General features: G+C 47.8%; 1 protein-coding gene across 3 annotated transcripts in view; it reads left to right on the top strand.

Moving 5' to 3' along the window:
* LOC137412115 (E3 ubiquitin-protein ligase TRIM7-like) overlaps positions 1 to 21,504 on the top strand; it is a 93,352-nt gene that overhangs the window by 27,888 nt on the left and 43,960 nt on the right. For 2 of the 3 annotated variants that reach the window (XM_078769803.1, XM_078769802.1), the window contains exons 2-3: positions 2,807 to 2,896; positions 13,471 to 13,658. The gene's annotated coding sequence lies outside the window, so the exon portion shown is untranslated. The remainder of the gene's footprint in view (positions 1 to 2,806; positions 2,897 to 13,470; positions 13,659 to 21,504) is intronic. The other variant, XM_078769804.1, reaches the window with a different exon arrangement.

Here is a 21,504-nt window from a genome sequence, read left to right as displayed (position 1 = left end):
CATCTGAACAAGCTGATGAAGATTCACTCTGGACTGATTGGCATCTCTAACAATGCCAATGCTAGACAAAGATTCTTCATAGTTACACCAGAATTATCACGCCTGTCAGACTTCAAGAGTCAGTTTGGCCTGGAAGGTGACAAGATCACAGAACATCATGACCTTGGTCCAAGTGCAGTCAAGAGGGAGCATGAAGCAATCAACAAGATCAAGGCTGCGATACTGAGTCATGGGAATCCATTTGACACTGAAGGTGACAAGCTGCACAATGTGATAACGAATGCTTACATCCCAGACGAGTATGTACCACAGATCTTGAACATTGATGTCACTGGTCAGAAGTTGTATGAAGACTACGTGTCAGAGCGTATCAATGGAGATGTTAGCCTCTGGGCACCAGTCAAGAAGGAGAACAACAAGATGTTCACGTCTGGGAACAAGAGAACCACAGTGAAACTCAGAGACAGGACTGTGGATCTGAAGGAGACGAAGGAACTGTACGGAAGGCTCATTGTCCTTGCCAAGTCAAACAGAGACGTCAACCAGAAATATGCCATCGGAAATTACGAGTTCACTGTGACACCAAGAGCACTGTTCGCTCCAGATGGGACAATTCTTCCATGCACTGACAAGTCGAAGATAATTCATCTCCTCGACAAGTTAGCAAGAGCAGAAATTCACCCCGAAGATCAGCAGCAGACACCAGCTGCAAGAGTTCTACAAGAAGATCCAATGGACACAAGAACTATGGCATCCACATCTAGTAAACCTACAAGTCGGAAGATTGCACTGGTGGATGGGATGGCACTTGTGCATAAGCTGACAAAGAAACCAGCCACTGTAGTGAAAGTCAACGATCTGGGTGAATGCTTCAATGACAGACTCATGTCTCTAACAAAAGATTGTGATGAGATCATACTGGTCTTTGACACGTACAAAAACGATTCTCTGAAGAGTGCTACCAGGGCTAAAAGAAGGCAAGGAAAGGATGCAGTACAGTATCAAGTCAGAGATGACACCAACATCAAACACATCCCAATGAACAGATTCCTTTCTCATGACAAAACAAAGGCTGATCTGACTGACTATCTGGCAGCGAAAACTCTAGAATACAACAGTCACTCATCCAAGTTGATCATCACGTCTGCTTCAGGGCGTACTAGGAGCAACAGTGACCTGCTCTTCGAGGACAACAACCATGAAGAAGCTGACACCCTGTTGATCCACCAGGCCGTGCTGGCATCCCAGCGAAACCCACATGATGCGCAGTTGGTGTTCTTCTCTCCCGACACAGATGTCTTGGTACTAGTCATAGCAAACTATGACCTACTGCTGAGGAATACATCCATTTCCATGGCCTCTGGAATACTTCAAATATAGCCACTGTGGACAGCTCTAGGGGTCGAAAGAGCAAAGGCGTTGCCAGCCTTTCATGTGCTTTCACAGGGGCAGACAACACTGGGAGGTTCTCTCGAATAGGTAAAGCAACCTGGCTGCATGTCTACCTCAAAGCAAGTGAAGATGTCATAGACACCGTGCGAATGCTTTCAGATGCAACTGAAGTGACGGAGGACATGTTGTCCACACAAGCTAACTTTGTATGCGCTGCTTACTCTCCAAATGGCATCCACATCGACAGCATCCCCGAACTACGATGGTATCTCTTTTGCAAACACATGGCAGAAAGTGACAGGCTTCCTCCTACTCTTGGAGCTCTCAAGCAGAACATCCTTAGAGTCCATATCCAAGCCAGAGTGTGGGGTCAGGCAAGCATTGCTCAACAGGATCCTCACCTGAATCACCTGCAAAACGGCTTTTACAAAGACACGGATGGACAAGTGAAACCAACCACAACTGAGGAGCCTCCAGCCCCCAAGGCCATCATTCAAATGGTTAGATGTCAGTGCAAAACAGACTGTTCTTCATCTAGATGTTCCTGCAGAACAAACAACTTGGCTTGTACAGACCTTTGTCAGTGTGACATCCAGTGCGAAAATGATGAGGACTCTCAAGATGTGATGAACGAAAGCGATGATGAGGATGATGATGACTTTACTCAATGATGAATCAAAGCTCTGTGCTCTTTAGAAGGTGAGTTACATCAGTTTTACTGCGGCCAGTTTGAAAAATCCAAGATGGCCGCCACATAGGAGCTCTATGGTCATGTATAGCTTATCGAACTTGTTACCATTGGATTCGGGGCCCTTGAAAATGTATGTTTAGCCGTTAGAATCAAAGCGTTATGTTGTTTAGAAGCTGAGATATTGAGAAACATCAATTTTACGGCGGCCAGTTTGAAAAATCCAAGATGGCCGCCACATAGGAGCTCTATGGTCATGTCTAGCTTATCGAACTTGTTACCATTTGATTCGGGGCCCTTGAAAATGTATGTTTAGCCGTTAGAATCAAAGCGTTATGTTGTTTAGAAGCTGAGATATTGAGAAACATCAATTTTACGGCGGCCAGTTTGAAAAATCCAAGATGGCCGCCACATAGGAGCTCTATGGTCATGTCTAGCTTATCGAACTTGTTACCATTGGATTCGGGGCCCTTGAAAATGTATGTTTAGCCGTTAGAATCAAAGCTCTATGTTATTTAGAAGCAGAGATATTGAGAAAAATTAGTTCTACGGCGGCAATTTTGAAAATCCAAGATGGCCGCCATACAGGAGTCTGTGCAAATAGCAACATTGGTTTTCTGACTGACTATACAACATAGTTTCCAAAAATATATAGTTTTCCAAATCCCCCAAAAATTCCAACGAAATTACATAGTGAACCTGACTAATTGCCCTCATGTTTCGCAGGACACATTGATGAACAATGAACTGAGGTTTGTGCAAATATATGTCACAAGTAATCCCAGAAACGTCCGAAATACCTGGAACGACTTGAAGGTCAGAAAATATTTTCCTGTGGGTGTTGCAGCAAAATACCTTCGATTGGCCTCCAGTCTCGCTTTCATCACGAACCAATCTCCTTGTGCTATTAATCAAAACATCCAAACTTCTTGTAACCTCTTATGTACTTAATAATGCCTGTTATTATGTTTAACATTGGCCATATACTTATCATATCTCCCATATAAAGCACAATGTCAGTTTGTGTGTTTGTGCAGATGTCTGTTCCCCTTCATAAGGGAAGCTTGTAAAGGGCAATCTTTTAACACGAATGTGTGTTCACTGGGGTCTATTTTTGAAGAGAAAACAAACTCGCAAAGCATTTTCCATAAAAGAGTAATTATGTCTCTTCTTCACGAATTGTAGACGGTGGCCTGAACACTGGGGCTCAATGGCGGTGTACAAAAGTGTTATTTTAAACAATAAATACAAGGCGTGCAGAGCTAAAAGAATGTTCATTTACGTCCGTATTGTGATGAAACGAAACGCTTAACCAGGAAAACTCCGAGCATGAGCTTTTATTCACCTGAATGTGACTCATCTACAAAGAGAACACAAAAGCTGATAAGCAAGCATCCCAGAGCACCTTCATTATCATTACGGCATTACAGGGATATTCGCAAATATATAAAGCGCGTCCTTTAGCAATCTTACCAACTTGAAGGCACAGAACAGCTGAATGAAACCCCCTTAAGCACAGGTGGTATTATGAATCCTCCACGTGTGGTGGACACAGGAATAGCATCATGAGTAGTGCCGGTGCGTGATAGGCCATTACTCAGATGGAACCAATGATTCACGACATGTATGATGTTTAATACGTAAAAAGATGCAAGAACACCTTGACACTAGGCCGAGGCTTCAGACTTTGGCACACACGTGAGGCTGTACCGTTGAATAAACTGTTCCAACCCATTATTTTTGATGGGCTTTTATACTCGTACATAACAAATCCCTTCTGCTTTTCATTGATAGCATTCGTTCCCTCCCTGCTCCACCATCCTGTTCTCTCTGCCTCTGGATTATACTTAACACCATCCATATTTGCTCTTTGAAGGTTGCCCTTTTCTCTGATGCTAACTTACCTCGAGTTAGCTTCTCCAAATCAACAGGTACCCAGCTCTCTCCTCATTCCCTGAAAGTTTGCCTTCCTTAAATCCAACAGCCTGAGTCTACTATCCTGAACTCCAACACTGAACAGTATAGTTACATACACCATGTTGTGGTTACTTTTCATCAAATGATCTCCTCCCCCCTCCTTTTTATTTTTTATATTCATGGTCAAGGCTCGTGGAAGAGCAAGAACACTGAACGGATCATGATGCAACAGAACAGAAAGAAGAGTAGAAAGAGGGGGGATACACAAACAGCAGGGTTGAAGGATAAAATAGAAAGAGACTTGGACAAATACTGGGAAGTGGGGAGCAAAGAGGGAGTAGGGGAGGGTGCATGGGGTGGACAAGATGGATAGTAAAAGTCTTTTTGGTTTTTGAAGCAAGCTGGGGGACTGGTAGGACATTAAAGAGACAGAAAAGCCCAAATTGAGAGGATTGGGGAGAGGGGGGAGGGGTGGGAAGGCACCTCAAAAACGAGATGATTTTGCTCCCAGCGATCCGATATGTAGGCCTGAGCTACATGAAAACCAATTCGACAATATAGACAGGAAGGTACGATTTACCCCGAGAAAGATTGATGAAAACACAAACAGCAAAGCAGGGATGAAAATATCACAGAAAAACACGACAGCTACAGTTTGGAAATCTTCGTGTTGATTGAGGGGGAAGGAGCAGCCGCAAATTTAACTGAGATGTCGGGCAATCTCAACCTGGAAAATAACTTCTGCCTCCTCCATAATGTTGGAATGGGATCATTATATTATGACCCAAGACTTTGCAGACAAAAAAAAGATGTCGAAATCCTGTAACTTACTTGATGTGGACAAATTTATCTGAAAGGTCATCCCACAAAGTAGTTCAAATAATATGCACAAAACAGTTCATGAATATTTTCGTTGCTGCAACTACAAACCGTATGATAATTTGTCCTTGCTACTAAAAAGTAAAAATTAGCAAGGATGAATTGATTAGATTTTAGTGAAAATCCAGATCTGGATCCAGATCTGAGAATGTTTCAAGTGATTCTTCACCACTGAGTGAAAGGGCCAAAATCCATATGGAGCATGGTATCGCAAAAAAATAAGGATGGATTTGGACAGGTTGAATGTTTGTCAAAGACGCATCGAGACAATTTTGGTGAAAATCCAGATCTGGGTTCGAGAATTTTCTGAAGGATTCTTCACCATTGAGAGATGTGGCCAAAATGACATATTGTGCACTGTAACATGATGTTTCACAAAGTTGTGGACAGATTATAACAAAACTTGGTGGAAGAATGGGGTAGGTGGCAATAACGAGCCAATTAGATTTTGGTTCAGGTTCAGAAGCAGATCCGGCCTATCAATGGAATACAAAACACAAACTTTTCAGCCTGGCGGAGGTGTGCACTCCACCGAGAGCCGTTCTAGTTCCTCCACCACCGAAGGTGGAAAGAGATTGTTTTCACCCCTATCTGTCTGTCTGTCAATGAGCACGATATTTCAAGAAGGAATGGACGGAATGAGACAAACCTTGCTGGACAGGTTGCGTGTGTGACAAGGACGAATTGATGAGATTTTGATGAAGATCCGGATCCGAGAAGTTTTTGAGTGATTCTTCACTATTTAATGTTAAGGCCAAAAACCATGGACAGAATGATGCCTCAAAAAAGTTATGGATGCATGCATTCCAAGTAATGCTCGGGAAAAGTTCATATACAGTAAAGGGGTACCAGTTCCCTTGATTGTACCATATCAAATTGTTTATTGTATGGAAATAAAGGGAGGCGAAATGTGCCCCCCCCCCCTTTTGTGGAATCGTTTCTCTGGATGAAACTTTAACATGGCGACTGAAAATTCGTTTCTTGGCTTCAACTGGATGAAATTGCCTGCAAATTGCAGAAGTAAATGCTTTGTACGTTGAGGTAATTTGTTGCAAGTTTCAGCAATGAGTAAACATTGAAGGCACATAACTAGTTGAATCCACCCAATGAGTTGGGTGTTAAGTATTCTTGAATTTTATAAAGAAAAACCCCCAAATTCACGATGGTGTCCGTCCGTCCATCCACCTGTCTGCCCAAAATGTGTTCTCGCTCATATCTCAAAGGCTATACATTGAAACAAGCTGAAACAGGGTCTGGCGAATAGGGTGGATGAGGATGTCACTCAAAATGCAGGTCCTCGATTGTTGCAGCTGCATTGCGGGCAGTATGGGGCCGAGCATTGTCATGCTGGAGCAAAACACCGGCAATGAGTAGCCCAAGACGTTTTGATCTCATTGCTGGTTTCAGATGATTTTTAAGGAGGTCCCAGTATGATGCACTGGTGACCGTGGTCCCTCTGGGCATGTAACGCCCTACAAGTGGACGTCGGCTATCCCAGAAGAGCATCAGCATCACTTTTCCAGTGAACGGCTGTGTGCGGAATTTTTTGGGCATCGGTGAAGTTGAATGGCGCCACTCTTTTCTGGCCCTCTACATTTCTGGCTGAAAGTAGTGGACCCAGCTTTCATCCCCAGTCACTACACACTGTAAGAAAGTGTCACCTTCTGTTTCATAACGTCGCAGAAGTTCTACACAGGCGTCCACTCGCCGTTCTTTCAGTTCGCGTGTGAGTTGTCTGGACACCCATCTTGCAGACACTTTGCTGAACCCCAGCACGTTGTGAATGATATGGTATGCTGAACCATGGCTATCGTTCAATTCGGAGACCACTTCATCCAGCGTAATGCGACGGTTTTCCCTTAGCATGCGCTCAACTCCTGCAACCATTACTGCTGTGTTGGCTGTGTGAGGCTGACACGAGGGAGCAGTGTCTGCCACACTGGAAACTCCATTTTTAAACTTCCTGTCCCAGTCGTACACCTGCTGCAGCAATAAACATGCATCACCATATTGCATTATCATTCTGCGACAGATTTCACTGGGATTCATACCCTCACTTCCCAAGAAACGGATGACAGAAAGTTGCTCCTCCCTGGTGCATGCTTCTCAGGGAGCCGCAATCTTGGGTTGTTCGGGTTGGCAACGGCAATATGGAGCCTCAACATGCAACCCCATTGACGGCAATTTGGGACTTCCGTTTCCGGTCTTGCTGGCGAGGGTTCGTTTATTCTCAGCTCTCCATGCTCTCCATCGAAATCGAAGTTAAGTAATTGTTCCCATTTGTATTTTCGTTATAACTGTATTTATTTTATGGTGTATATATTGTCTCCCGACGAAGATTTTCGGTGCAAATCTTTCATACCTGTATTGAAAATCATGTTAATTTGTGTCGTGTCTTGAGGCCTTGTACAGTGTACACTGTACAACCTTGAGGCTTTGTTTTTCTCTCAGCAGTCCGTCGTTTATGATCCAATAACTTTCGTTCTCTGTTTTCCCAGTCTTTTCACCCCATAGCCTACTTCCTTATGTAAATCTCAACTCAAACAAAACAAAAAAAAAACATTTCCTTCTCTGTTCTCATTCGTTTATTCATTCTTATTCGTTCGTTCATTCTTCGACCACGTGTTTCTCCCCCATTTCCCCAGATAGATTGTCAAATTTCAACTCGTTATTTTATCATCCATGCGTTATTGTTTGATTATAGTTAGTTTTGGTTTGAATTTCCTGTAACTCGTAATTAATTAATCGTGTTCTGCTCCTAGTGTGCGGCCTTGTCATTGTACCCCCATAGGTGTTTGTTAACTTAAGCGTGTTTTGCTTGGCTCTTAGTTTTTTCCCTTCTACCCTGAACATAATACTCTGTCTAACGTTCTAAATCCCCACCCCCCACCCCCAAAAAAAACAAAAAAAAAACAAAAACATTTATTTTCCTTTCTCCACGTGTACTGTTGTCTCATCCTGTATTTTCTGTCCAGGTGTGCTGTTCGCCCCGCCCCCATTATCTCCTTGCCATCCACCGTTTGCCCTGTTCACGTGACTCGTGGTGGTCCCTTTCGGCTCTCCCCCCGTTGGTATTTTGTGCATATAAGATTGTTCACGGTTCTGTTTAAATATTATTTAAACATGTTTAACCTTTCCCCTTCAGTGTTTTACTCAGTGGTATTTTACAACACGCTGTTTTTCTTCCTATTTAAAAGGCTTTTCTCAATTTCCTCTCCAACTCAAATCCACTTCAAAAAAAAGAAATTCAATATCTTATACGTCTCCCTCACTACATGGTCTAAATTCACATTCATTCCATCCCTCCTCCATCGTTCTGAATCGGATTGCTAACTTGAAAATCACAACAAACCCAATTTGTTTTCAATGTTCGTCTTTCATTAATCATCCACTTTCTAAACTCCCCTCTTGCCCCTCCCATCCAAATCCCCCCCCTTGCACCTACACTCCTAAACTCCCTCCTTGCCCCTCCACTCTTAAACTCCCCCCTTGCCCCTCCACTCCTGAACTCCCCCCTTGCCCTTCCCCTCCTAAACTCCCCCCTTGCCCCTCCCCTCCAAATCACCCCCTTGCCCCTCCACTCCTGAACTCCCCCCTTGCCCTTCCCCTCCTAAACTCCCCCCTTGCCCCTCCCCTCCAAATCCCCCCCCTTGCCCCTCCACTCCTGAACTCCCCCCTTGCCCCTCCCCTCCAAATCCCCCCCTCACCCCTCCACTTCTAAACTTCCCCCTTGCCCCTTCCCTCCTAAACTCCCCCCCTTGCCCCTCCCCTCCTAAACTCCCCCCTCACTCCTCCCCTTCAAAACTCCCCCCCAACCCCTCCCATTCAAATCTCCCCCCATACCATTCCTCTCCAATTCTCCCTCCTCCCCCCTCCTCCTCAAAGCTGCCTCCTCCCCACTTCGTCTCCCTTCTATCTCATACCTCCACCCCCCCCCCAACCTTCTACTTTCCTCTGCCCCCCCTCAAACAACCCCTCACTGTGCCTCATCCCTTCACCATCAAACCTTTCATCCTCCTCATCCTTCCCTTTCTTGGAACTCTTCTGCAATCTCTGACACACTATCAACTGCTCTCCCTACCTCCCCCTCTCATCCTTCATCTTACCCTACTCCTCCCCTCCCCTGTCCTGTACCCGATGCTCCCCCACTCTCTTCATTAACGGTATGGACCTCAAACATCCGGGGCCTTCACTCAAACCTGACTGATCTCTCCATACAGGTTGTTTCTGACAATCCAGACTTGATCTGCTTAACAGAGACTTTCCTCCTTCAAGATGTCTCTGATTCCTTAATATCTCTTCCTGGTTACTCCCTCCTCCGGTATGATAGACCTGAGCCTCGGCCTGGTGGTGGGGTGGCTATCTTTATCAAAAACTCTCTTCCTCACTCTCCTTGCACTGCCCTCTCTCCTCCTCACCCTCAGGAGTACCTCTGGCTGCGGCTTCCTCTCCGCTCCCACCTTTTGTTCATATGTGTTCTGTACCGTCCCCCAAACAGTGATGACTCCAGCTACATTTCACTGTCTGACAACATGGACCAACTTCTATCCACTCATCCCAACTCTCTCTTCCTCATATATGGTGACTTCAACTGTCATCATGCCACCTGGTTGGGTGTGGGTTCCTCTCTCACCAGTCATGGCACCTCAGCAAAGGACTTCTGTGACTCACTGGGATTGACACAATCTGTCAATTTCCCGACCCGGATCTCAGCCAATGGAGTATCTTCTCTTCTAGACTTGGTTATGACAAACTTCCCTGCTAATGTCTGCTGCTCTTCTTCTGCTCCAATCGGTTCTTCTGATCATGTGCTTGTCAAAGTGGACATCTCTCTGGCCATTCTCAGAGAGCCACATCAGCGTCGACGAGTGTGGCATTTCACTTAGGCCGACTGGGATGGTCTTCAAGCAGCCATCAATCGTCTGGATTGGTCTCCCATCTCCACTGCCTCTGACATCAATTCTTCCTGGGAATTCTTCCAAAGCAAACTGATCTCTCTCATGCACAGATTTATCCCAACTCGCCTTCAGTTGTCTTACCCTTCCTCCCGTCCATGGTACACTGAATCTTGTGGTGAGGCAGTTGCCCTGAAACAACTTGCCTTTGCCTCTTGGAAGGCTAATCCAACTGAAGGCAATCTCAGTTCCTTCCACCAAGCTCGGAACAAGTGTGTGTCTACCCTCAGGAGTGCCAGGAAGCACTATCTCTCCTCACTCAAGAATGAACTCTCAAACCTGTCTCCTTCCTCCAAATCCTGGTGGCGTCTGGTCAAATCCGTTTCTGGTGTTTGTTCACCCTCTATCCCCTCCCTTACCTCAAATGGCCACACAGTTGACATCGCACGTGACAAAGCCGAATGCCTCAACTCTGTGTTTGCCTCAAAATCCTTAGTCCCAAACCCATCTCTCTCTGTTCCCACCTTTCCCAGTCGAACCCAACTGCTCCTGGACTCTGTGTCCTTCTCTCCTGACAAGGTGGAGGAGTTTTTGTCAAACGCCGACTCTGATTCTGCAACTGGACCAGACGGCATCAGCCCACGGGTCCTAAAATCCTGCTCTGCCGCTCTGTCTCACCCTCTCTCTGTTCTTTTCAGCCTATCTTTTGCTCAAGGTCATCTGCCAGCATCCTGGACATCAGCAAACATTACCGCTTTACACAAAAAGGTGCAAAAACAGATCCTTGCAACTACAGACCAATCAGCCTGCTCCCAATTATCAGCAAAGTCATGGAATCCATCATTGCTTCAGATATGAAATCTTTCCTCTTCTCCAATGGCTTGATCTCTGATCATCAATTTGGTTTCAGACCAGGTCACTCTACTCTGGACATGCTGCTTCTGCTGTCTCAACAATGGATGGAGGTCCTCAATGCCAAACAGGAAATCAGAGCTGTCTCCGTTGACATATCACGTGCCTTAAATACGGTCTGGCACCCCGCTCTGCTCACCAAACTCTCCTCCTATGGTATCCATGGAAATCTCCATGCATGGCTTGCGGACTTCCTCTCTGGTCGTAGGCAACGTGTGGCCCTGAATGGATTTCTCTCATCTCCCCTTCCTGTTCAGGCTGGAGTTCCCCAAGGCAGTGTGCTGGGCCCTGTGCTTTTTCTGGTCGTTGTCAATGATCTCTCCGACTCTCTGGAAAATCCTCTCTATCTCTTTGCTGATGACTCCACTCTCTGCCGCTCCATTCCTCTTCCTTCAGATCGGCAGTCTGCAGCCTCCTCACTCTCTGAAGACCTGGACAAAATCACAGACTGGTCAAACAAGTGGAACATGTCTTTCAATCCTGACAAATCGCACACTCTTACTATGTCTCTCCGAAAAGATTGACTGGACAACCCTCCCATCTACTTTCTCAACAATCCTCTCCAAGAAGTTCTGTCGCTCAAGCTTTTGGGTCTCACTATATGCCATGATCTTTCTTGGGAAAACCACATTTCCAAGCTGGCCTCCAAAGCCAGTCGCCGACTGGGCATCCTCCGTCGTGCGAAGTCCTTCCTAGGCACACCTGAGCTCCTCACCACATACAAGGCTTTCATCCGCAGCTCAATGGAATCCTGTTCTCCCCTATGGGCTGGTGCTCCTGCCTCACACCTGGCTCGGCTTCACGCTGTTGAATCCAAAGCTTTCAGAATCATTGGAATCTCCCGCGATGAAGCTATCTCTGAGGGCCTTTCACTCACTCACCGCAGGCAGGTAGGTGGTCTTTCTGTCTTCTACCGACTCCTCTCCGGCCTTGCTCCCCCAGCTCTCTCTGTGCTCTGTCCCCCATATATTCCTACAGGTCGCACAAGATCTGCCAGCAACCCTCTGATGGTTAAACTGCCGAAATATCGGCTCTCTGCTCACCTTCACTCTTTCATTCCTCTTTTCTCCCGCCTCTGGAACAAACTCCCACACTCACTTCAATCACACTCCTCCCTCCAGGTCTTTAAAACAGCTGTTCACCACCATCTCTCATCTTCCCCCATCCAAAACCTTGATCTTTTCTACCCCCACTAATTCACCCCAGATCCACCTTGTTTGAAATTCCAACTTCTTTCCTGGAAGTGCTGGCAGTGTCTATATGTTTTATACCTCTCCAACCCCCCCCCCCCCCCTTCCCATGCCTCCCCCCAAAGCCCTCTCCCTCCCACAGTTCTCTCGATGTCTCCATGTCTCTCGGTCCCTGCTCTCAAATGTTGTGTTTGTGTCCTTACCCCTCTCTCCCCATCTTGTCTACCGCTCCCGATGTTATTTGTTTTATGTGTCTGTTTGTCTTTCTGTGTGATTAATGTTCGCTCTTTCACGAGCCTCGATCTTGTATACAAAAAAAAAAAAAAAAAAAAATTGTGGGGAAAACCTGCTCGGGGGAGAAAACCCCCTTGGAGAGGGGGACAAATGAATATGAGAAAACCTTCATTGTGTAACCCTTAGCCATCCTGTCAAGTTTGGTTGAGATTGGATAAGTAATGACGGAATATATTGCGGTCAATCATTCATCAGTCAGACAGGCACCAAAAGGCGTATTTTAGTATGATGATGGGGAAGATGATACACCTTTACTATCTCCATTATCAACATGCAACTTGAATTATTTATTTATTAAATACACTTTTACCATCTCCACAACCAACACACAACTTTGAATTACTTATTTATGAAATACACTTTTACCATCTCCACTTCCAACACACAACTTTGAATTACTTATTTACTAAGTACACTTTTACCATCTCCACAACCAAAACACAACTTTGAATTATTTATTTACTAAATACACTTTTGCCATCTCCTTGACCAGCACACAACTTTGAATTACTTATTTACTAAATGCACTTTCACCATCTCCACTTCCAACACACAACTTTGAATTACTTATTTACTAAATGCACTTTCACCATCTCCGTGACCAGCACACAACTTTGAATTACTTATTTACTAAATGCACTTTCACCATCTCCGTGACCAGCACACAACTTTGAATTACTTATTTACTAAATGCACTTTCACCATCTCCATGACCAGCACACAACTTTGAATTACTTATTTACTAAATGCACTTTCACCATCTCCTTGACCAACATCCAACTTTGAATTACTTATTTACTAAATGCACTTTCACCATCTCCTTGACCAACATACAACTTTGAATTACTTATTACTAAATGCACTTTCACCATCTCCATGACCAGCACACAACTTTGAATTACTTATTTACTAAATGCACTTCCACCATCTCCACTGCTAACACAAAACTTTAAACTGCTGTATATATTTATTTATATCCCCATTCCTATCTCCACTGTGTACTTATACATTAACTTAGTTGTTTAGGTGGTGATTTACCTGTAAAATCTACACGTCCCATTTTAAGGTGTGGTTGGGGGTGTGTTCTCTGAGGATTTGCATTCTTGCTCATTTTATTTTCCCTCATTCTACCTTTTAATTTATTGTTACCTTTAAATGATAAACTCGACATCGTTCAGGAGAAACTGAGAATGAGACTGAGAAAAGAGAGGAATGAGTCAATTGATGTCACAACCATCTTTTCTCCATCTTTGTTACTTTAGACAGGGAAAACAACTTCAAAGATGATGTGTAATTTCCACAGTGTTTACGATAGAACCAAGTGGCTGAGAGTTTGTGGTGGACTTGAAAACCGGAATAAGATTTAATCGTCACTTCAAGTAAATGACGTCAATGCATTCCCACGTGACGTGAGGAAACTGATATACCAGCTTTGCTTCCTGGTTGGTTATGTGATCGTCGTGCAGTTTGAAAGCAGCTTCGTTACGAGAGGTAAGGGATTACTTTAAGGTTACTGGATTGTGAAATAAATAACAAATTATGTTTTGTTTTAATTTGAAATGCTGATAACCATGTTTGATGCATCACAAAGGAGGAGATACATTCATAAATATTTTTTTCCCGGAGTCTTTTCAAAGAGATTTTTTCCCCAAGTGTATCAAGTAAATAATCCACTGGTGGGGAATGTCAAATCTGGTGGTTTAATGGGGCGTCCGGTTTGAGCCTGGGAGGGTCGGAAATACAAACCCCGTCCGAGTCATACAAAGACTTTTTTTTATAAATGGTACGAGCTGCTTCCTTGATCGGTGCCCAGTATTTAAAAGGATAGAGCATGGACAAGCAACGCGAGGAAGCCAATGGCAAACCACCCAGTTTAACCTTTGCCAATAATCTGTTTCGGCATCACCGACACTCTGTCGAGTATGGGACACAAATCAAAAAAGAACATCGAGTAAAAAAAGTGGGAAATCTTACATTGGTCACTACACACTGGTGAGGCTCTGACTTGTTCAAAGCTCCATCTTGTTTTATGTTTGAGTCAGGGACCCAGAGTCCTTGGGAGGAGAAGGGGAATTAATTGCTAGATTGCTATCACAATATTGGCCTGGAGAAAGGTACACCTCAAGATACACACTTTAAACATCTCTCCCAATAATACAATCCATTTGGGCAATTTTTATATTCAGGAGTACAATAGGATTGTGAAAACATGTCACTGGGTATGAATCCTCACAGCAGGTGAGGCCTGATGGAATCCCAGTCCGTTTGATTTGTGAATTTGCTTGTGAATTCAGTACCCCATTAACGATATTGTTACATGTGTGGGGGTAGGGAAGGAATACCACAGTGGAGTTAAGATCGTATAGGTTTTAGCATGGACCGTGTATGCAAAGAAGAAGAACCTTGATATAATAGGTAAGGAACCTGTCGGGTTAAGAGTGTTTGCATGTCACCACACGGAGGGTGGTTTTGTGTTAACTAGATAGGGCTTAAGGATAATTCCCAGTATGTAATTGCCTCCTGTGATTTTCCCTTCTGTTTTTTACAAGTAAAAAGGCCGGCCATAAAAACCCTGGTTCACCAACAACAACAATAACAACAACGGCCATTAAGCCGACATTGCCAACAGAAAGACGAACATTCCCGAATGACTGCTAGATTCCGCCTCCAAGGGATCGTGACCGATCGGCCACACCCCGAAGTTCGTCGTTGGTTGAGAGCATATGGAATGATTTAATGGGGCATGAGGATTGGTCGGGGAGTGAATTCAGTGAGGGAAAAAGGAGGGTGTGTCCCTGCCCCTCTCTCTCTCTCTTTGGTATTGGCTTCGTGGCGGGTGGTTGCGTTTTGTCGTGTGTGCTTGAGGAGAACTGTTTGGAGCCCAGAAAACCTTGCAGCGTTGGAGCCAGGGGTGTTGTTTTGACTCGGAACTCTTCCAGGGAACTAAGGACCGGGTGGTTCTGGCTGGGTCTGGATCGAGCGGGGGAACATTTGGTTGCCTGCTGCACAGCTCGGTGTACTGGTGTGCTTGACCGCCCCATTGTTTGGGCGCTTTGATGCGCGGTGCTCTCGTCGACTGACCCCACAAAAGTGCTCGACGAGGCCAGAGCTGAGTGCCAAATAAAAGAAGGGATTTTCTTTTTATTTTCTTTCATCTTTCCCCTGTCTGTATTCAAGTCTGAGTAGAGACGTCTCAAATTACGATATTCGTTTTTACCTCACCTTTCATTCCTATCATATTGCACTTATTTTCATTAAACCATAATTTCATGTATTTATTTGTCGTGCCTGTGTGTTCGTTTCTGTGTTTGTGGGGTTCGGATAATCCCCCTAGTGCTGATCGGCCCAGGTAAGGACCTCGTGACCTTCGGTCCCACGTGCACCATAAAAGGAACTGACATTAATTTGGTTGGACGCCTCGGGATTAGCAACGATCGGCCACCCATCATCTTGAGGTGTTTACCCCGGTGACGCGACATTATCTTAAATTCTTCATTCAAAGAGGGAACTGTTCCAGCACAGTGGAAAAAAGCAATTGTTGTCCCAATCCCGAAGACTTCCGAAGACAATCCCGAAGAAAGTTTGAAACCAATATCGTTGACTGATCACTTTGCAAAATTAGCTGAAACCTTTGCAACATGATGCATACTCAGTGACATTAAGGACAATATTGACATCAATCAGTTTCGTAACCAAGCAGGTTATTCCACCTCACACTTCCTTGTTAAGTGTTTTCATTAATTAACTTGTTAATTGTTAACAATCTATGTGAGCATGCTGACAAACAGCCAAGTCACAGCTCGGTGGTTGCAACAGATTTCTCTAAAGCTTTTGATATAATATGTACAATGTGGTTGTACATATTACTACTACTATTACTACTACCACTACTACTACTACAACTATATATATTACTACTACTGGTATTACCGCCACTACTACTACTACTACGCCAAGCCATTTTGCTGCTCCTTGAGCCATGCTATTTTCGACATTTCCTCCTCATCCTCCTCCGTTTTCGTTTGTATTTTTGGTGTATTTGGGTTATCGAAACCGAGTTGATTCATTTTGTTACTTTATTTTGATGGCCTGTTTGATTTATTAGTCCTTTTGTGTTCGGGCCTAGCCACGCCCATGTGGGACCTGTTTTGCCGCGCCTGATTTGTGGCGTATCACAAAACTGTTTGACTTCCTTGTTTTTGCTTAATCACCCTTGACTTTCTGTGCTAAATTTGCATAGTTTTGGCAATTAAGCCGAAAAGTTATTTGCTCAACGCGCGTTTGATTATCCTTTTGAGTTGTTCATCAGCATACCGGTATGGTCGTGCTAAAATAAGCAATAGCTCGCGAACGAGCTAATTTGTATTTTTTTTCATTGCGGATTTGACTGGCGGCGTCCGGGATGCAGGGATGCCATCTGGGATGCCTCCGGCTGCCCCTGGGATGGGTGCAGGACCGGGGGGCGGCGGGGCTGGGCGGTGCCGGGGGTCCGCCCGCAGGGGAGCGGCCCCAACGCGGGGGTCGGGCCACTGGTGGTGGATGGTCCACGTCGAGGTGGGCCGGCTTGAGGCGGTCCACAGAAACGCGGTCAGGAGTACCGCCGATGTCCAGGGTGAAGTGCTTCACCCCGGTCTCCAGCACGCGGAAAGGCCCGTCATACGGGGGCCGCAGTGGTGGCCGGTGGGCATCGTGGCGGACGAAGACGTACTCCGCCGTGCGAAGCTCCGGGGTGACGTGCGTCGGTGGGTGCCCGTGGCGTGCCGTTGGCACCGGGGCGAACCTCTGGGCAGTCTCCTGCAGAGCGGAGCGCTGCTGTGCCGCGGACCATGGTGCCGTGGATTCGGGGAGGAACTCGCCCGGCACCCGCAGCGGTTGCCCGAAGACCAACTCCGCCGCGGATGCGCGCAGGTCATCCTTGGGCTCCGTCCAGAGGCCCAGCAGGACCCACGGGAGCCTGTCGACCCAGCCGCCGTCACGGAGGGTGGCCCGGAGTGCGGCCTTCAATGAGCGGTGGAATCGCTCACACAGGCCGTTAGCCTGGGGGTGGTAGGCCGTGGTTCGGTGCAGCTGGACCCCGAGCCCCCGCGTGACCGCCCCCCAGAGCTCCGAGGTGAACTGGGGGCCGCGGTCAGACGAGATGTCTGAGGGGGCACCGAACCGGGCGACCCAGGTGGCGATGAACGCCTGCGCGACGTCCGCCGCTGTCGTCGACGCCAAGGGCACGGCCTCCGGCCACCGGGTGGTGCGGTCCACCATGGTGAGGACGTGGGTGAAACCCCGCGAGGGGGACAGAGGTCCCACCAGGTCCACGTGGACGTGGTCAAACCGGCGTTCCGGCACCGTAAACGGGGCCAATGGGTCCTGGGTGTGCCGGTGCACCTTGGCGTGCTGGCACGCGAGGCACGTCCTGGCCCAGCCGCGGACGGCCTTCCGGAGGCCATGCCAGACGAATTTGTCGGTGATCAACCTCTGGGAGGCCCTCGTGCCTGGGTGGGACAGGCCGTGGATGGCGTCAAACACCTGGCGCTGCCAGCCCGCGGGCACGATGGGATGAGGCCGCCCGAGGGAGACGTTGCACAAGAGGGCCGCGCCCGCGCCGTCGAATGGCACCTCGGTGACGCGGAGGCCCGTGACGGCAGTCCGCAAGGCCTGGACGTCGGGGTCAGTGGCCTGGTCCGCTGCCATCCGGGCATAGTCAATGCCGAGGTTGACTGCGTGGGTGACGGCCCGGGAAAGGCAATCCGCCACCGGGTTGTCCTTCCCCGCGACGTGCCGGATGTCCTTCGTGTACTCGGACACGGCCGAGAGGTGACGCTGCTGCCGGGCCGACCACGGCTCGGTGACCTTGCCCATCGCGAAGACCAGCGGCTTGTGGTCGACGAAGGCCGTGAACGCACGGCCCTCGAGCAGATGGCGGAAGTGCCTGACCGCCAAGTGAAGCCCGAGCAACTCGCGGTCGAAGGTCGTGTCCGAGTACACGACGGACATCCGGCACGTCGCGGGGAAGGACGGGAAGCTGGCGAGGAGGCGGGTGAATTTGTCCACTGCCGGAGGCATACAGATCAACGTGGCCGGAACCGAACCGTTCGGCAAGCCGCTCGGTGAGCCGCTCAGTGAGCTGCTCGACGAGCTGGGCAGCGCACAAGCGAGCGAGCTGAACGTCTCGGCCTGGACAAGACGTCTGTGCTTTACGTCGACCAGGAGCCCATTTGCGCACAGGAAGTCCGCGCCAAGCAATGCCATGGGCACGTCGGCGGTGACGAACGACCATCGGAAAACCTGCCCTCCGAACCGCAGAGAGAGGCAGCGTTTTCCATACGTACGGATGGGCATCCCGTTCGCGGCAAGCAGCGCGGGGCCCCCGCCCGCGGTGTGCTTGTCCGACGTATCGGCAGGAACGACACTCACCTGCGCTCCCGTGTTGCACAGGTTACGGCGCCCGGATAAGGTGTCCGTTATGAACAGTAGGCTGTTCGAACGGCCGGCACTCATTGCCACTATCGAGCGCCGGCCCGGGCGTTTCCCGACCTGTCGAAGGAGCACGGCGGATGACACTGTCGAGCCTCGTGGCCGAACCTGGCGTGGAACCGGCACCAGGTGGTGGAGCTGGAGGAGCGCGGCTGGCTTCGCCAGGCTGGTGGAGCCGGTGGTTTTCCCCGCGGTGGCGGTTTTCCCCACGGTGATGGGCGGGGCGTGGCGGGGCCACGAGGTGTGCATCAGCATCAGCCTCGGAATCCACGAGTTGCAGCATCATCAGCCTTGAGATCCGCGACGGCCGCACCGACTCTTGCCCGCGTGTCCGAAGCTGCGAAGTACCTGTCTGCCTCGGCGGCCAGTGCTCGGGGTTCCGTTATCACGGTCCCAGCCAACGCGAGGCGTACCTGTGCTGGTAGTTGGCGATGGAAAAGCCCCCGGAATAGAGAACCAGGGGCTTCGTCGCCCAACAGCGACAGCATATGGTCCATTCGGACCGACGGGCACGTGTCGCCGAGCTCAGGGAGATCCAGGAGGTGGTCGGCCCATACGTCCTCTGTGAGGCCGAACATGGCTAGGAGTAGCCGCTTGAGCGCCTCGTACTTGTGGCCGTCCGGTGGGTGGCGAAGGACGGACACAACTGGAGTGGCCGTGCCGGGCCCGAGGGAGGCGACGACATGGCAGTAGCGCGTGTCGTCGCTGGTGATGCGCCGAAGCTGAAACTGGGCTTCAGCTTGGACGAACCAAACTTCGGCCTAGGCCTCCCAAAATTCGGGAAGTTTGACCGACATCGCGTTGTTTGCCATTGCAATGGCGTCGTGTTCGGAAGGATCGCTACGGCAGATCCAACGTCGAGGTCACCAAATGAAGCGCGTTGCTGCGCGCTAAGGCTTACGAAAGGAGCAAGCGGACAACGCGGTTCATACAAAAGAGTCTTTATTCAAAGCACTCAAACTGCAGCATTGAGCTGCTCGGGGCTGCGCACCCTGTGTATCCTGAGGCCACGCCTCTCTCCCCGGCGTGGCCCACCCCCACTTGGTGTGCGGGGTGATGTCACCACGTCAGTGCTTTCGTGTCCGCCACACTGTGATGTTGGTTCCTGAGAAAATGCATCCAATAATAACAACTGCAACGAAGCTTCAAAATAAACCAGGGATTGAAACATCTACAAGAGCAGTTCTGAACCGAAGGATTAACACCGAAGTTTCAAAGGATGCTGAAGTAGCATTCATCGGTGGGACAGACAGACAGATGGAACCAGACACACAAGCATCAATGAAGTTGCTGGCACTGACCGACATCTCGGGTGATGTCACTTCACTCACTGTTGGCGCAGAAAGGGGAATAGTTGAGCACATCTCTATTTTACCACCCCAAAAGGATGGATCTCCAATAACAACTGAGGAAGAGGCATCCATTCCCACAGGTGAAGCAACGTCCGCCATATCAGAGCAAAATGAGCGTTCCTCTGCGCCAGAAGACTATGCCAAGTCAGCCTTGAGAGACGACATGGCAGAAGACTTGACACATTGTACAAGTACACCAAAGGAGAAGGATCTTGAACCTCCAGACAGCGATGATGAGAAACGTATTGGTGATGGGGAAGACTATCAAGGGTCACTGACTGGTTTAGAGACAGACCTACCTGCAGGACACCATTCCTGCATTCCCAGCCAGGAGATACTCGAGTTCCTGGAACAAAGCTTGCATAGCAGGAAGAAAGTGGAAAATGCGTTGAGATGGTGGAAAGATTATGACTTGCTAGTGCATTCCTTGTATGTACTAAGGAGAGAGGGACATAAAAAAGGCCTTCAGGCTCGGCCGAACAAGCCCGAGTCAGGAAGTTTCTGGCAAAGGTTTTGAGTTACGGGCCTGAATATAAATTGGTTTAAGATGATGAATTTTACAGGAACAAAACTCTCAATACAATAATGACATCAAACTTACGAATAGGATCATTGAATGTCAATGGCTGTAAGGATGCATTCCGTGTGCACCAAGTATTGTCATTCTGTGTGAAGGAAAAACTTGAAGTAACCTTTCTGCAGGAAACCCACACGACCCCAGAGGCTGCATCCCAATGGGAAAACCAATGCGAAGGCTTGGCCTTTTTCAGTCACCCAACGGACATATCTTGTGGAGCGGCTACCCTCTTTTCACCAAAGAGGAAACCTGAAATACTTGTCGTAAAGGAAGCCAGTGTGGGGCGGTTGCTACATATAAAAGCAAAGTTTGAAGAATTTGTTGTCAATTTCGTCAACATTTATGCACCTTGTGTAGGAGTTGCAACGGGGATTTTCTTCAACAGGTTGCAGAGATTCATGCTCACCTTGCCTGGTGAAGAGTGTGTAATTCTTGGAGGAGACTAATTGCACTCTAAACCCCTGCCTTGATCGAATAGGTCAGGAGCCGCATAATCCCTCTGTAAGAATATTACAACAAACCATAACACTGTTAAACTTGAGAGATACTTGGCACATACAACACCCCACAGACAGACCATTCACGTATACGAGTATCAGAGGTGGTCATATATCACAATCCCGGCTCGATAGAATTTATGTGTCTCACCATTGGTGTAAGAGTGTCAGTGACTCCGGCATAAAAGTTGCCCATTTCACAGATCAAAACTTGGCCTGGATTAAGTGTTCCCTGGCGGAAACAAGGCGAGGCCCTGGCTTGTGGCACCTGAACAATGCTTTAAGTCAGGATGAAGCCTTTTTGTCAATCTTTTTGAATTTTTGGCAAGCCTGGAGGAATATAAAAGGAGATTTTTGCTCACTTCGATTCTGGTGCGATGTGGGCAAGGTACGATTGAAATTGCTATGTCAGGATTACTCGTATGGATCGAGCAAAACACTTG

This window comes from Myxine glutinosa, chromosome 1, assembly GCF_964187855.1.
Source record: "Myxine glutinosa chromosome 1, kmMyxGlut1.1, whole genome shotgun sequence".
In the NCBI taxonomy this organism is placed as follows: domain Eukaryota; kingdom Metazoa; phylum Chordata; class Myxini; order Myxiniformes; family Myxinidae; genus Myxine; species Myxine glutinosa.
Note: the sequence above shows the minus strand (reverse complement) of the source record. Positions and strands in the feature narration are given on the sequence as shown.